Source organism: Triticum aestivum, chromosome 4B (genome assembly GCF_018294505.1).
Source record: "Triticum aestivum cultivar Chinese Spring chromosome 4B, IWGSC CS RefSeq v2.1, whole genome shotgun sequence".
Classification (NCBI taxonomy): domain Eukaryota; kingdom Viridiplantae; phylum Streptophyta; class Magnoliopsida; order Poales; family Poaceae; genus Triticum; species Triticum aestivum.
The window spans coordinates 490,331,230-490,347,178 of NC_057804.1; positions in this window are offsets into that span (position 1 = coordinate 490,331,230).

Genomic DNA, 15,949 nt, shown 5'->3' on the forward strand with positions numbered 1-15,949 from the left:
ACTAAGTCCTGAGCATCTGCCCGGGCCGTCGGCCAATAAAATCCAGTACGGAAGGCCTTGCTTACAAGTGCGCGGGCTGCGGCGTGGTGTCCGCCGAGTCCGGCGTGAATTTCCGCCAGAAGGTTCCGCCCTTCTTCTTCGGAGATACACCTTTGAAGGACTCCGGTGGTGCTTTTCTTATAAAGCTCTCCTTCGTGAACTTTATAGGCTTTAGATCACCGCACTATGCAGCGTGCCTCATTTTGGTCCTCGGGGAGTTCCTACCTAGTTAAGTAGGCTAAGAATGGTTCTGTCCACGGGGCAATTACTGCCATTATTACGTGGGCTGAGGGTGTGACTTCATTGACGGAGTCTTCCGTTGTGTCATGGTGTTCGGGGTCAGGTAATGCGGCCTGGTCCGGTTTGTTAGTTCTGGATTCCCCTTCCCACTGTACGGATGGCTTGAATAACTTTTCCAGGAAAATGTTTGGGGGGACTGCATCGCGCTTTGTGCTGATGCATGACAGGACGTCTGCTTCCTGATTATTTTCCTGGGCTATATGGTGGAATTCCAGCGCTTCGAACCGAGCTGACATATTTAGGACGACGTTGCGTAAGCTGCCATTTTCGGATCTTTGGCGTCAAAGTCTCCGTTTATTTGGGATGTCGCGAGGTTTGAATCCTCACGCACCTCTAGGCGTTGAATGCCCATGGAGACTGCCATCCGGAGGCCATGTAGGAGGGCCTCGTATTCTGCTGCATTGTTGGAGTCCGTATACATTATCTGGAGTACATATTGGACTGTATCTCCTGTTGGGGACGTTAGGACGACGCCAGCCCCTAGACCTGCTAGCATTTTGGAGCCGTCGAAGTGCATGGTCCAGTTGGAATATGTGCCGTACTCTTTAGGGAGTTCGGCTTCAGTCCATTCCGCGACAAAGTCGCCAAGGCTTGCGACTTGATGGCACGCCGTGGCTTATATGTTATGTCGAACGGGAGGAGCTCAATGGCCCATTTGGCAATCCGGCCTGTTGCGTTGCGGTTGTTTATGATGTCGTTAAGAGGTACTTCGGAGGCTACTGTTATCGAACACTCTTGAAAGTAGTGTCATAGCTTTCGGGATGCGATGAACACTGCGTATGCTATTTTTTGGTAATGTGGGTACCGGGACTTGCATGGAGCGAGGACAGTGGACACGTAGTACACTGGTTTTTGTACAGGGAATTTGTGTCCGTCCGCTTCTCGTTCGATGACGAGGACTGCGCTTACAACTTGGTGAGTTGCCTGATGTATAACAACATTGGTTCGCCGATGTTTGGCGCGGCCAGGACAGGGTTTGTTGCCAGTATGGCTTTTATTTCTTCGAGTCCGGCCGTGGCGGCATCCGTCCACTCGAAGTGTTTGGTGCGCCGGAGGAGGCGGTAAAGGGGTAAGGCCTTTTCCCCCAAGCGGGAGATGAAGCGGCTTAGAGCCTCCATGCATCATCCAGTCAATTTTTGTATTTGCTTGAGATCTTTTGGAATATCCAATTGTGACAGAGCTCGGATCTTGGCTGGTTTTGCTTCAATTCCTCTACCGGATACAATGAAGCCCAAGAGCTTTCCGGTTGGTACGCCGAAAACGCATTTTTCCGGGTTGAGCCTAATGTCATATGTTCGAAGGTTATCGAACTTGAGCCTCAAGTCGTCTATTAGAGTTTTGACGTGTTTGGTTTTGACGACCACGTCATCCACGTACACTTCAACTATTTCGCCGATCTGGTTGGCCAGACATGTTTGAATCATGCGCTGATATGTCGCACCGGCGTTTTTGAGCCCGAAGGGCATCGCGTTGAAGCAGAATGGGCCGTATGGGGTGATGAATGCCGTTGCGGCTTGGTCTGACTCTGCCATCTTGATTTGGTGGTAGCCAGAGTATGCATCTAGGAAACACAATGAATCGTGTCCTGCAGTGGTGTCGATGATTTGATCAATGCGGGGGAGGGGGAAGGGATCCTTTGGGCATGCCTTATTTAGGTCTTTGAAATCGACGCATAGGCGCCAGGATTTGTCCTTCTTTGGTACCATCACCAGGTTTTCTAGCCAGTCCGGATGTTTTATATCTCTGATGAATCCGGCTTCCAGTAGTTTTGCTAGCTCCTCTCCCATGGCTTGTCTCTTGGGTTCGGAGAAACGCCGAAGAGTCTGCTCAACGGGCTTGAATCCTTTTAGGATATTCAGGCTGTGCTCGGCCAGCCTGCGTGGGATTCCTGGCATGTCTGAAGGGTGCCAGGCAAAAATGTCCCAATTTTCTCGTAGGAATTCTCTAAGTGCGGCGTCTACATCAGGTTTTAGTTGTGCTCCGATGAAGGCCATTTTTGTAGTGTCCGTTGGATGGACTTGGAACTTGACTATTTCGTCTGCCGGCTTGAAGGAGGTGGACTTGGATCTTTTGTCGAGTATCACGTCGTCCCTGTCCACCGTGGAGCGCAACACAGTTAGTTCCTCGGCCGCCAGGGCTTTGGATAATGCCTCGAGGGCCAGTGCCGCTGTCTTGTTTTCGGCGCGGAGCGCTGTGTCTGGATCACTAGTAAGAGTGATGATTCCGTTGGGTCCGGGCATTTTGAGCTTCATGTACCCGTAATGGGGTATAACTTGAAAAATTGTGAATGCTTCTCGCCCTAACAGAGCGTGGTATCCGCTGCTGAACGGGGCCACTTGAAATGTGACCTCCTCGGATCTGTAATTATCTGGCATGCCGAACACCACATCCAGTGTGATTTTCCAGAACAGCACACTTCCCGGCTGGGGATTATTCCTCTAAAGGTTGTGTTGCTTCGCTCAATGCGGCTCCAATCTATTTCCATTTTTCGGAGGATTTCCTTGTAGATGAGGTTTAGTTCGCTGCCACCGTCCATGAGTACCTTTGTAAGCCGGAATCCGTCCACTATCGGACTGAGGACCGGTGCAGCTGGTGCTCGGGCTGTCCGGAATTTAGGTTCGTCACTGGCATTAAAGGTAATAGCCGTGTCACTCCATGGGTTTATTGTTGCTACTTGGTAGACTTCGGTAAGGCTGTGGAGCGTTCGTTTCCTTGCATTGTTTGATGCGAAAGTCTCGAACACTGTTGACACCGTACTGGCGTTTCTGGGGTGGTGTTCTGCGGATTCTGGGTTTAGGAGCTCCTCGCCGCTTCTGGCCACCTGCCGGAGTATCCAACATGCTCTAAGGCTATGGGTTGGTGTGACTTCCTCTCTACTATGAATTTTACAGGGTCCATTGAGCCATCCCTCCAGTACGTTTCCATACCCTATAAAGGGTTTTTGTTTTTTGCTGTTTGGCCCAGGTGCTTGGCGATAATGCGCCCTTTTGTTCCGGGCTGAGATTGTATTCGGGGTCGTATTGTCCTAGAATTTTGTTTCGGTTTTCTGAATGCTTTCTGTCGCACAGTATTTTCGTACTATGGATGTCAAGTCGGCGAAGCGTGTAATTTCGTGGCGACTTATGGCATTGAGGATTCCGATGTCTGTGCAGTTGTTACAGAAAAATGAAATTGTGTCCTTCTCACGGCAGTCCTTTATCATGTTCATAACCAGGAGGAATCTGGCCCAGTAGTGGTGTACTGTTTCCCCGGGATCTTGCCATATTTGGGATGATCCCTTATATTTGGGTGGGCGGGTGGATTTAAATCCGGAACCTCGCCCGATCTAAGACTCAGGGGCCAAGAAATATCCAAATTCGGAAGCTTGTTTTCTTGGACGTTATTCAATGAATCAGGCCTGCTGCCTGACTTTTGGTTCAGGGCTTGGGTGACGTCCTCCCCTCCGCGGATATCCGGCTTGGAGGGGTCAGGAATCTGGACACATCTGGTCCTTAGGATGGGTGAAGATTTGCCGCATTGTTCTTCCACCACTTCAACGTGGTGGGTGACCTAGGGAGAGTCGATCTCTCTCTGATCGGGTTTAAGCCCAATCTGGCTGTAATCTGTAGCGACTCCCAGGGAGGCGATGCGATCCAAGAGCTCGTTTAGGGAAGAGAGCTCCATAGGATCTAAGTGCTCGGCAAGTTTCGAGCTGATCTGGAGATTGCTTTCGATGACCCGAGAGGTCATCGCCGGCGCGGCAGCCGAACAGGCGGTCATCAAAAAACTGCCTAGCCGGAGAGTTTGGCCGACAGCCAAAGGTCCTTTAGCGATAGCGCCGTCTTTAAAGACGGGGTGCGGCATCCTTCCTGTCGGTGACGACTCAGAGGAACTCTCAATGAAAGCACCAATGTCAGTGTCAAAACCGGCGGATCTCGGGTAGGGGGTCCCGAACTGTGCGTCTAGGCGGATGGTAACAGGAGACAAGGGACACGATGTTTTTACCCAGGTTCGGGCCCTCTCGATGGAGGTAAAACCCTACTCCTGCTTGATTAATATTGATGATATGGGTAGTACAAGAGTTGATCTACCACGAGATCAGAGAGGCTAAACCCTAGAAGCTAGCCTATGGTATGATTGTTGTTCATCCTACGGACTAAAACTCTTCGGTTTATATAGACACCGGAGAGGGCTAGGGTTACACAGAGTCGGTTACAATGGGAGGAGATCTTCATATCGTATCGCCAAGCTTGCCTTCCACGCCAAGGAAAGTCCCATCCGGACACGGGACGAAGTCTTCAATCTTGTATCTTCATAGTCCGGGAGTCCGGCCAAAGTTCATAGTCCGGCCATCCGAACACCCCCTAATCCAGGACTCCCTCAATTCTCATCATCTTCAATTTTCTTTCTTTTCCTTATGTAATTGGCAATATAAGGATTTTCAATGCAATTCTCCGCACAATACATATAAATTTTCTCTAGATCAAAATCAAGAATTTTATCAAGATTAAATTTTGGAATACCCTCAGTTATACGTTTCATTTCTTCATAACCCAAAAGAAGGCTAAGCTCTTTATGATGTTCAAGGGTAATCAAATTATCACAATATTTGGACACGACTTGATCATGAAACAAATAGCATTGGAGCTTTAAATGACCATGTTCATTGCAAAGTTCACAAGGAGTACTATAAATATTGAATCTTTCAGCACATTCATCTAACTCTTCTTGCAAAAATTTGGTTTCTAAGTACTTATGCATCTTGCAATATCTATCTTCCCTATTTGGTGTGTACTTACAAACCCAACGCACTCCACAAAAATTGACATGTTTATAGGAGACATTTTCATCATAACTAGTGCAATCATCATTAGCATCATGTATATTCAAAGAATTCGTACTAACAACATTGCCATCATGCTCATCATTCAAAAATTTAGTGCAAAACATTTTATAGATTTCTTCTTCTAGCACTTGAGCACAATTTTCCTTTCCATCATACTCACGAAAGATATTAAAAAGACGAAGCGTATGAGACAAACTTAACTCCATTTTTTTGTAGTTTTCTTTTATAAACTAAACTAGTGCTAAAACAAGAAACAAAAAGATTCGATTGCAAGATCTAAAGATATACCTTCACTTACCTAGCCTCCCTGGCAACGGCGCCAGAAAATAGCTTGATGTCTACTACACAACGTTCTTCTTGTAGACGTTGTTGGGCCTGGAAGTGCACAGGTTTGTAGGACAGTAGCAAATTTCCCTCAAGTGGATGACCTAAGGTTTATCAATCCGTAGGAGGCGTAGGATGAAGATGGTCTCTCTCAAACAACCCTGCAACCAAATAACAAAGAGTCTCTTGTGTCCCCAACACACCCAATACAATGGTAAATTGTATAGGTGCACTAGTTCGGTGAAGAGATGAAGATACAAGTGCAAAATAGATAGTAGATAAAGGTTTTTGTAATCTAAAATAATAAAAACAGCAAGGTAACAAGTGGTAAAAGTGAGCGTAAACGGTATTGCAATGATAGGAAACAAGGCCTAGGGTTCATACTTTCACTAGTGCAAGTTCTCTCAACAATAATAACATAGATAGATCATATAACAAGCCCTCAACATGCAACAAAGAGTCACTCCAAAGCCACTAATAGCGGAGAACAAACGTAGAGATTATGGTCGGGTACGAAACCACCACAAAGCTATTCTTTCGGATCGATCTATCAAAGAGTTCGTACTAGAATAACACCTTAAGACACAAATCAACCAAAACCCTAATGTCACCTAGATACTCCATTGTCACCTCAAGTATCCGTGGGCATGATTATGCGATATGCATCACACAATCTCAGATTCATCCATCCAACATAAAAGTACTTCAAACAGTGCCCCAAAGCTACTACCGGAGAGTCAAGAACGTGTGCCAACCCCTATGCATAGGTTCCCAATGTCACGAAACCCGCAAGTTGATCACCAAAACATACATCAAGTGTCACATGATATCCCATTGTCACCACAGATAATCATAGCAAGACATACATCAAGTGTTGTCATAAAGACTCAATCCGATAAAATAGCTTCAAAGGGGAAACTCAATTCATCACAAGAGAGTAGAGGGGGAGAAACATCATAAGATCCAACTACAATAGCAAAGCTCGGGATACATCAAGAACGTATCACCTCAAGAACACAAGAGAGAGAGATCAAACACATAGCTACTGGTACATACCCTCAGCCCTGAGGGTGAACTACTCCCTCCTCGTCATGGATAGCGCCGGGATGATGAAGATGGCCTCCGGTGATGGGATCCCCCTCCGGCAGGGTGCCGGAATAGGGTCCCGATTGGTTTTTGGTGGCTACAGAGGCTTGCGGCAGCGGAACTCCCGATCTAGGTTCTGTTCTGGAATTTTTAGGGTACGTAGGTATATATGGGTGAAAGGAGAACGTCGGTGGAGCTTCAGGGGCCCCACGAGGCAGGGGGGCGCGCCCCCCACCCTCGTGGCCAGCTCCCGTATCTTCTGACGTGGGGTACAAGTCCATTAGGTGGGTTTCCTTCCAAAAATAACTTCTCCAGTTGATTTCGTTCCGTTTTGACTCCGTCTGATATTCCTTTTCCTCGAAACACTGAAATAGGCATAAAAGAGCAAATCTGGGCTGGGCCTCCGGTTAATAGGTTAGTCCCAAAAATAATATAGAAGTGGATAATAAAGCCCATAGTCATTCAAAACAGATAATATAATAGCATGAATGCTTCATAAATTATAGATACGTTGGAGACGTATCACTACCCCTCAAGCTAAAAGGACCAGCTCGGCACTGGCTAAAAAGCCTGCCCAAAAATTCCATTAGAAGCTAGGAAGAACTCAAGGACGCTTTCAGGGAAAATTTTCAAGGGACTTATGTCCGACCTCCGAATGCAGATGATCTAAGTCACATAACCCAACAACCCGGAGAGTCGGCCCGTAAGCTTTGGAACGGATTTCTCACCAAGAAGAACCAAATCATCGACTGTCCGAGAGCCGAAGCCTCAGCAACTTTCAAACACAGTGTCCGGGACGAATGGCTGGCCAGACACCTCGGCCAGGAAAAGCCTAGGACAATGGCAGCCCTAACTACTCTCATGACCCGCTTTTGTGCGGGTGAGGACAACTGTTGGCCCGTAGCAGCACCAATGATCTTGGCACATCCGAAACCAGGGATGGTAATCGAAAACCACGATGCAACAAAAACAAACGTAGGAACAATGAAGAAAGCCCAAACAACACAGTGGTAAACGCCGGATTCAGGGGCCCTAGACCTGGTCAACGGAAAATTCATTGAAAGACAGCAGAGACTGTCCATCCAGCCTAGATAAAATTCTAGACAGGCCCTGCCAGATTCATGGCACACCCGATAAACCAGCTAATAACACCAACAGAGAATGTTGTGTCTTCAAGAAGGCCAGCAAGCTCAACGCCGAACACAAAGGGAAGGGGCCGCAAAGCAAAGACGAGGACGAATCTCGCCAGCCGAATATGGGGGGACAGAAGAAATTTCCACCGGAGGTCAAAACAGTGAACATGATTTATGTCACTCATATCCCAAAGAGGGAGCGCAAACGCGCACTCCAAGACGTATATGCTGTAGAGCCCGTCACCCCCAAATTTAACCCATGGTCGGCCTGTCCGATCACCTTCGATCGCATGGATCATCCGACTAGTATCCGTCACGGGGGTTCGGCTGCCTTAGTGCTCGACCCAATAGTTGACGGATACCACCTTACCCGAGGCCTCATGGACGGCGGCAATAGTCTCAATCTGATATATCAGGACACTGTCCGTAAGATGGAGATAGACCCGTCAAGAATCAAGCAAAGCTGCACTACCTTTAAAAGAGTAATACCATGTGTAGAGGCCTGCTGCACGGGCTCTCTAACATTGGACGTTGTCTTCAGCTCTCCCGAAAATTTTCGAGAGCTAATCTTCGACATTGATCCATTCCGAAGTGGCTAGCATGCACTACTCGGAAGAACGACCTTCACCCATTTTAATGCAGTCCTGCATTACACTTATCTCAAACTCAAGATGCCTAGACCACGTGGAGTTATCACAGTTAGCGGAAACACGGAGTCTTCTCTTTGTAGAGAAGAATACGTGGTGGCTCTAGCAGCCGACGCATGAAGCGACCTTTTCAAGCCAAGCAGCTCATCGGTCTTCAAGATAGCGGACACAGCTAAACGTGTTCGGTGCACACCTAGGTGTAGCAGCTCAGATAAACCTGAGTTTGTTTAGCAGCGATGCCCCAGTACAGGGGGCACCCTGCACGTAAGAGGTCTATAGTTTGGCTCGACCCTATTCGGACTCAAGAAACTACATTTCACGGTTCATTCAAACAAACCAACTTTACGCACGGCCATCCCAGATTCTTTCACCTGGTTTTTTTCTTACAGATGGCCACCATGCTATACCCTTCAAGGATACTGCACAACAGAGACAAAGGCACAAACGTGCAGCAGGGCCCCGTTTTTAAGGTTTCTTTTTAGATTAAGACCCTGTGTAAACCTTTTCTTTTATTATCTCTTGTTGTTTCACACTTTCCTGACACTTAAAATGACAAAATTATGGAAGCAGCCACCAGTGTATTTTGAGAGTCATGCTCTCACCACAGGCGCTCTTTCGTCATGCCGGATTGCCGCATGCACCTTGAACCCAGGGTTCACACTACTAGGAAAAGGGCTATAGATGGAATTGACACTAATGACGCACCAGACATGTGGTGCGCCATTACTATATACTAATGGCGCACCATGTGTTGGTGCGCCATTACTATATTCTAATGGCGCACCATGTGTTGGTGCGCCATTAGTGTCCAAATACTAATGGCGCACCACATCCACGGTGCGCCATTAGTAAAAATATTTTTTTTTAAATTTTGTTCAAAACTACTAATGGCGCACCGTGGGAGTGGTGCGCCATTACTAGTTGAACTAGTAATGGCGCACCACTCCCACGGTGCGCCATTAGTAAAAAGAAAATTTAAAACTTTTTTTTGAATTTTTTTCAAAACTACTAATGGCGCACCGTGGGTGTGGTGCGCCATTACTAGTTAAACTAGTAATGGCGCACCATGCCACGGTGCGCCATTAGTAACCTTGGCCACCACTTCCACCGAATGCACCCCCCCGAGTGGATCGCCTTTTGAGTTTTTTTAAAAAAAAAAAAATGATAAAAATGTCAAAAAAATAAAAGAAAATAAGTTTCCCATGTGATATGTGGCCTAGTTGTTGGGAAAATTTGCAAATATGAATTTTGACTTCATTTGCAAAATCTCGCGAGAATTTGTAAAAATGGGCATAACTTTTGCATACTAACTCGGATGAAAAAGTTTTTTATATGAAAAATCATCTACTCGAAAAGTTACATCCAAATTTAACCGGGGGAACCCCGTTAAACATTTTCAAAATCCTCAAAAACCTAACAGAAAAAAAGATACGGGGCTTTTAAGATCTGGAGAGGCAAAAAATCAAAAAAATTCAAACTTACTAATGGCGCACCTGCCCATGGTGCGCCATTAGTATCTTCCCGCCTTCAAAATTCAAAATAAATAAAAAAATAAAAAAATTACTAATGGCGCACCTGCCCGCGGTGCGCCATCAGTATCTTCCCTCCTTCAAAATTCAAAATAAGTCAAAAAAATAAAAAAACAATTACTAATGGCGCACCTGCCCGTGGTGCGCCATTAGTATCTTCCCGCCTTCAAAATTCAAAATAAAAAAAAAATAAAAAAAAAATACTAATGGCGCACCTGCCCGCGGTGCGCCATTAGTATGCCGTATATATGGCTGGTCCTCTCCTCCTCTCTTCGTTTCATCTTCCCTTCTCTCCTCCACCATACTTCTCCTCTCCGGTGACCTCCTCCTCCTCTCCGGCGACCTCCTCCTCCCTCCTCCCTCCTTCCCTCCCCTCCCCTCCCCTCCCCTCCCCTCCCCTCATGGTTTCTTCTCCCTCCTCTCCGGCGACCTCCTCCTCCCTCCTCCCTCCTCCCCTCCCCTCCCCTCCCCTCATGGTTTCTTCTCCCTCCTCTCCGGTGAGCTCCTCCTCCCTCCTCTCCGGTGAGCTCCTCCTCCCTCCCCTCCGGTGAGCTCCTCCTCCCTCCTCTTTGGTGAGTTCCTCCTCCCTCCTATCCGGTGAGCTCCTCCTCCCTCCTCTCCGGTGTGCTCCTCCTCCCTCCTCTCCGGTGAGGCAAAAAATCCCTCCTCTCCGGTGAGCTCCTCCTCCCTCCTCTCCGGTGAGCTCCTCCTCCCTCCTCTCCCGTGAGCTCCTCCCATCCCCTCATGGTTTCTCCTTCCTCCTCTCCAGCAACCTCCTCCTCCTCCTCTCCGGCGAACTCCTCTCCGGCAAAAGATCATGGCAACAAGATCCAAAAACAGGAACAAAATTTGAAATAATGTCGTGCCAAAAAACAAGCAAAAAAAAACGAGCAAAAAATGAGCAAAAAATCACGATCCAGATCTAGATTCAAAATGGCACATCACTAATGGCGCATCACAGGACAGTGCGCCATTAGTATGCCGCGGTTACTAATGGCGCATCCAGTTGTGGTGCGCCATTAGTATCCAAAGCACCTGGGTATACATGGCCCCTGGGAGACATACTAATGGCGCACCGTGGCCTATACTAATGGCGCACCAGTGGTGCGCCATTAGTATACCAGATACTAATGGTGCACCACTGGTGCGCCATTAGTAAAAATTACTAATGGCGTGCTAGTAATGGCGCACCGGTGATGCGCCATTAATGGCCAAATTAGGTGCGCCATTAGTAGCGGTTTTTCTAGTAGTGTCACTACCAGGGGCTGTATTCAGCCCGGTATATGTTGTAATGTCCGAATAACTTCGCGAGTGTTTGGCGTCGTGAGTTTGGCCTTATATGCATCAGCTCCGAATCATGTCTTTGGTCAATAGTTGGGTTTGCCCGGCTCCTGCGTTTGCTACCTTACGTTCCGCTCTATCGGCTAAGGTGGCACAGGGAGAACTACTACGATTGTGCCCTAGTTCATCTGGATGAGATCCTCAGTAGAGAAAGCCGAAAACTGACTATCATGATAAGGCGAGAGCTGGTCAACCACTCGATGACTCAGCGGAATCTTCGCGATTCCTCTGAATTAACGAAGGACCGGTTTTCTGGTCATGTATGTAAATGCACCGTATTCGGATAAAACACGGACATACCAGGGGCTATGTAGTAGCCCCACCGTCAAACTCCTATGGCTAAGTGAAAGTGTTAAAGCTCTATAGTCTGATTGCCTAGTTCGCCGCACTACCACCTCCTTAATGGACCAAGACGTTGGGTCAAGTGTGACCACGTGCTTTTCCGAACACCCCCGTGTTACACGCGAGGGGGCTAAAGCCGACGACTGCAAACTTTCAGGTTATATACATATATACATAAACAGCCGCACAGGAGGCACTAAGATACTTTACGGGCAAAAGTATAAATAAAGCCTTTATTATCATAAGCATTGTCTTTACAAGTCGAACACAGGTTACTCGAACATGATATTTTTCATGCACTAACCCTCTATTAAGCGGGCACCCTCTAAGACTTCTTCAAAATAGTGCTCTGGCAGGTCCTGACCTTCGGGTGGACCCCTTGTCGCAATATTAGTGGCATTCATCTTCGCCCAGTACGTCTTCACACGTGCAAGGGCCATCCTAGCACCTTCTATACACGATGACCGCTTGACAGCGTCGATATGCGACATTGCACAAACAAGTCGTTGCACCAAACCAAAATAACTATCCGGACTCGGCTCTCCAGGCCATAGCCGGTCCACAACAGCCTTCATGGAAAGTCCGGATATCCCATGGAGCTCTACCCATTCGGCCATCTGCTCGTTCAACAGCAACGGACGCCTTGGCATGCTAAACTGCGACCAGAATAGTCTTTCCGCTTCACGGTCTTCTTGGTCTTGGAAAAACTGTGCCGCATCAGCAGCACTCTTCGACAAGTCCAAATATGCGGCCGGAGAGCTCCACATTTGATCAAGCGGGGCATACGTCGAATCGCCGAATTTAGTTCGCAATAAAAAGGGCTTCCCAGCCGCGATCTCCCCGGCTTGCCGAAGCTCCTCCCAAGCCGCTCGAATCTCAGACCGAGTTTCCTTTGCCGCTTGTAAGGCCTTCTCTAGGTCAGCTGTTTTCGCTTGGTTTTCTCTCTCGAGAAGCTCATACCTGCCAGCGGCATCCTTTAGCTCAAGCGCCTTGTTGACTTTTCTCTCTTGACTTTGGCAATGAGCAGCCTGTTCAACTTTTAATTCACCAGCTGCCTTCTCAGCAGCTGCATTGCTTATCCTGGCTTGCTCCTTGGCCCGGGAAAGCTCAGCTTGAAGAGACTCCATGGCGGCAGCACCATCTGCAGTCAAACATATTATAAATTCCAGCATCATGCTCTTATTCATACCCACTGACCATCCAAAAGACATACCTTGCGCCTCATCAAGCCGCTTGTTCATGAGCATGATGTCATCATCTGCCACATCAAGTTGCCGCTTTGGCAAATTCGATAGCCCGGGTAGGTGCCAGGGCTGCAACCGCTTGTGTACAAAATTGTCAAAATTATTACCTGAGCTTATTTATCTTTTGATCCTCTGATCGCCCCTTTCGGATGGCAACTGTCGGTGTGCAAAAGTAGGAGCCTAGCTTTTGACCCCTTTACTTGTGCACGGGCAGTCAGAGCCACCTGCCACGACCACACGAGAGCAAGGCAAGAGAGTGAAGCCGGAGGAAAGTCAAAGCCACAAAGACAAGCAAAGAAAACAATGAAGGACCAGGACCACAAAGGTCGCACGTGCAATCAGGTTGCCCCGGCAAGGACCCTTGCCGGGGGCAACCTCAGCAGCCCCGGCAAGATCCTTGCCGGGGCAGCTCGTCCCCACCTGCCGAGGGAGCTACCTTCGAGCCCACCAATGCCGAGCAGTCGCGTTGGGACAGGGTTCGGGAGGCACCTCCATGGTGGCATGCAGATCTTTATGAAGACAAAGAGCAATCAAGATCAAGAGAGGATAGCGAGGTGACCATCCTCACCGAAGGAAACCATAGGCCCCCCCGGCAAGATCCTTGCTGGGGAAGCCAGCGCGCCGTGGCAAGACCCTTGCCGGACCACCCGGCAAGGCCACTGCCAGGCCCGCACCAACCAAGTTCCTGCCGCCTTTCATACGCAGCCACCGGCCCAACCAGCTGGGCAGGCACATGGGTGGCAGCATACGAGCCTTCGTGGAGACTCCACCACCGCGCCACCTCAGCTTCCTGCCTGCCTACATGGCACTGCATGCGTTGCTGGCCGGGGCGCGTGTCGAAGCCAGGAAGGGCGACGACGGACGGGACGGGCCTCACCCCCGTTCCCCGATAAAGCGGAGGACACCTAAGCCCCGCATTTAATGCGTCTCGTCTTGTAATGCTAGCGATAACCATGCAACACTGTAGCGCTTTCCCCCTCCTGTGTGCCACTGTGGGAGCCCCTTTCGCCTATAAAAGCAGGATCGTAGGGTTTTACACATCTTTACAGCCCGAACCTGGGTAAATACCCTTTGTGCCATCGTCTAGTCCCGCTCTTCTCATGATTCCGCGTCCCGCGACCGTAGAAGGGATTCCTGTGATCCCATAGTTGTCGTTTCCACCGACATCTTTGGCGCGCCAGGTAGGGGGCGCAAATTGTGAGGATCTGGCCTAGGGGTAGGCCTAGTAGTCATCATTGCCATGGCTCCTAAGAAGAAGACGACCACGGTGATTGGCTCGTCCGGAACCAGACTGCCGTCGCTGGTGCGGGCCAGTAGCGGGCCAATCACGGAGAGAACCCGCGGCGCGGTCCGCGAACACCCACATCACCCTGGCGGTCCGGGCCCGATGGGCGACTCCGCTGGTGTGACGGGCGACGATCCACGTGGCGCCGGCCCAAGAAACGACGTCGGGCCCCCCGCAGGCGGCACGGGGTCCTCCAGGGGCGTCGTCGTGCCACCTACCGACGGCGTGGCGACCTCCAAGACACCAACGCCAGTGCCTACGACGTGCTCCTCCCAAATCATACATGATGAGCAGCGCCGCCCCGCTAGTGGCCCAGGGCGCCGCCCTGGGAAAAGCCCTATGCATCCTTCGCAGGATGAGGAAGGCCAGCGTGCACGCTGAGGCGCCGATGAAGGTGGCGGGCGGTTGCGGAGCCATGATGGGGCTCCTTCTAACGTGGTTAGGAGTCGAAGCGCATCGCAGTCCACCCAACTTTCGCCGCCACCCATGCCGGCAGAAGCCCTGGCGCGCGCACAGCTCCTCCTTGACTTTCCCCCCACGATGGAAAGGCTTGATGAATGGAGGGCCATCGTCCGGAGCCTCGTCGGCATCGCCAACGACGACGAGTTGCGACCGACGAAACCCGTGGGCCGTCGCTCCATCATGCCACCCCCTGCTAGTAGGGGCCGAGCCGAGGGTGATGTGGCTACGGTGTATTCCCCTCCCCAGCACCGGCCGCCGCGGGCGACGACCCGTCATGACGATGCTCGTGATGATGTCTCCACCGCGTCGTCCGACCCACGAAACAACCGCGATCAGTGCCAGGTCCTTCGGGAGCGGGCTAATGAGGACGCTTGAACTACTATCGAGCACCGACGCGATGCGCGCCACCAGTCGGATAGGCGGGCAGGGCCCACTACGGACCACCAGACGACGAGGGGCTACGGCAACCTACCCTACGAGGTGGGCTGTCCGGCTTTCACCCGTGAGCTGTGGTGGTTCCAGTGGCCCTCCCACTGCACTTTCAAGCCTGACGTTGGCGAGAAGTACAACGGCAAGACTCACTCGTCGGAATTCCTCAGCATCTACACCATCGCGATGCAAGCTGCTGGGGCCCGCGACGGTAAGGTGCTTACCAATTACTTCCTGTTGGCACTCAAGCCTAATGTCATGTCATGGTTGATGCACTTGCCGATGGATTCCATCTCTTCTTGGGCGGATCTGTGCCATGAGTTTGTTGGCGCCTTCACCTCAGGTCACTAGGCTCATGGCCAGGCGAGTGATTTACACATCATCCCCCAAAAGGAAGGAGAAAACCTGCGCAAGTACATCCAGAGGTTCAGCCGGGTGCAGTACAACATCCCCGATGTTCATCCTGCCGCCGTGATCAGCGCGTTCCACCAGAACGTGTGCAATCGCAAGATGCATGCAGAACTGGCAATGAACAAGGTTAAGGATGTGACCGAGCTCTATGTTCTTGCCGATCGATGCGCTCGCGCTGAAGAAGGAAGGAAATACCTTGGCGAAGATGCCGGCATGGAAACCGATTCCACCGGCGATACCGCCACCCCAGCAAAGAAGGGCCGGCGCTGTAATAGGAAGTGCAAGGGCAAGGTCGTGCTTGCCGTCGAGGGATCCGACGACACCGGCACCGCCAAGAAGACCAAGGCGCGCGACCCCGGCAAGGAGGTTGTCAGGTGTGTCGCCTGCCGGGCCTTGGCGGCTGCCGACAAGCCAGGAAGCTCTGACAAGCAGTATTGCAAGATCCACCGCACCAAGGGCCATGACCTCTAGCATTGCCGGCAGGTAGAGCTGCTTGCTGAGAAGCAGAAGGCTGAGCATGAGCGGCGGGACAAGGAGAAGGGCCAAGATGGT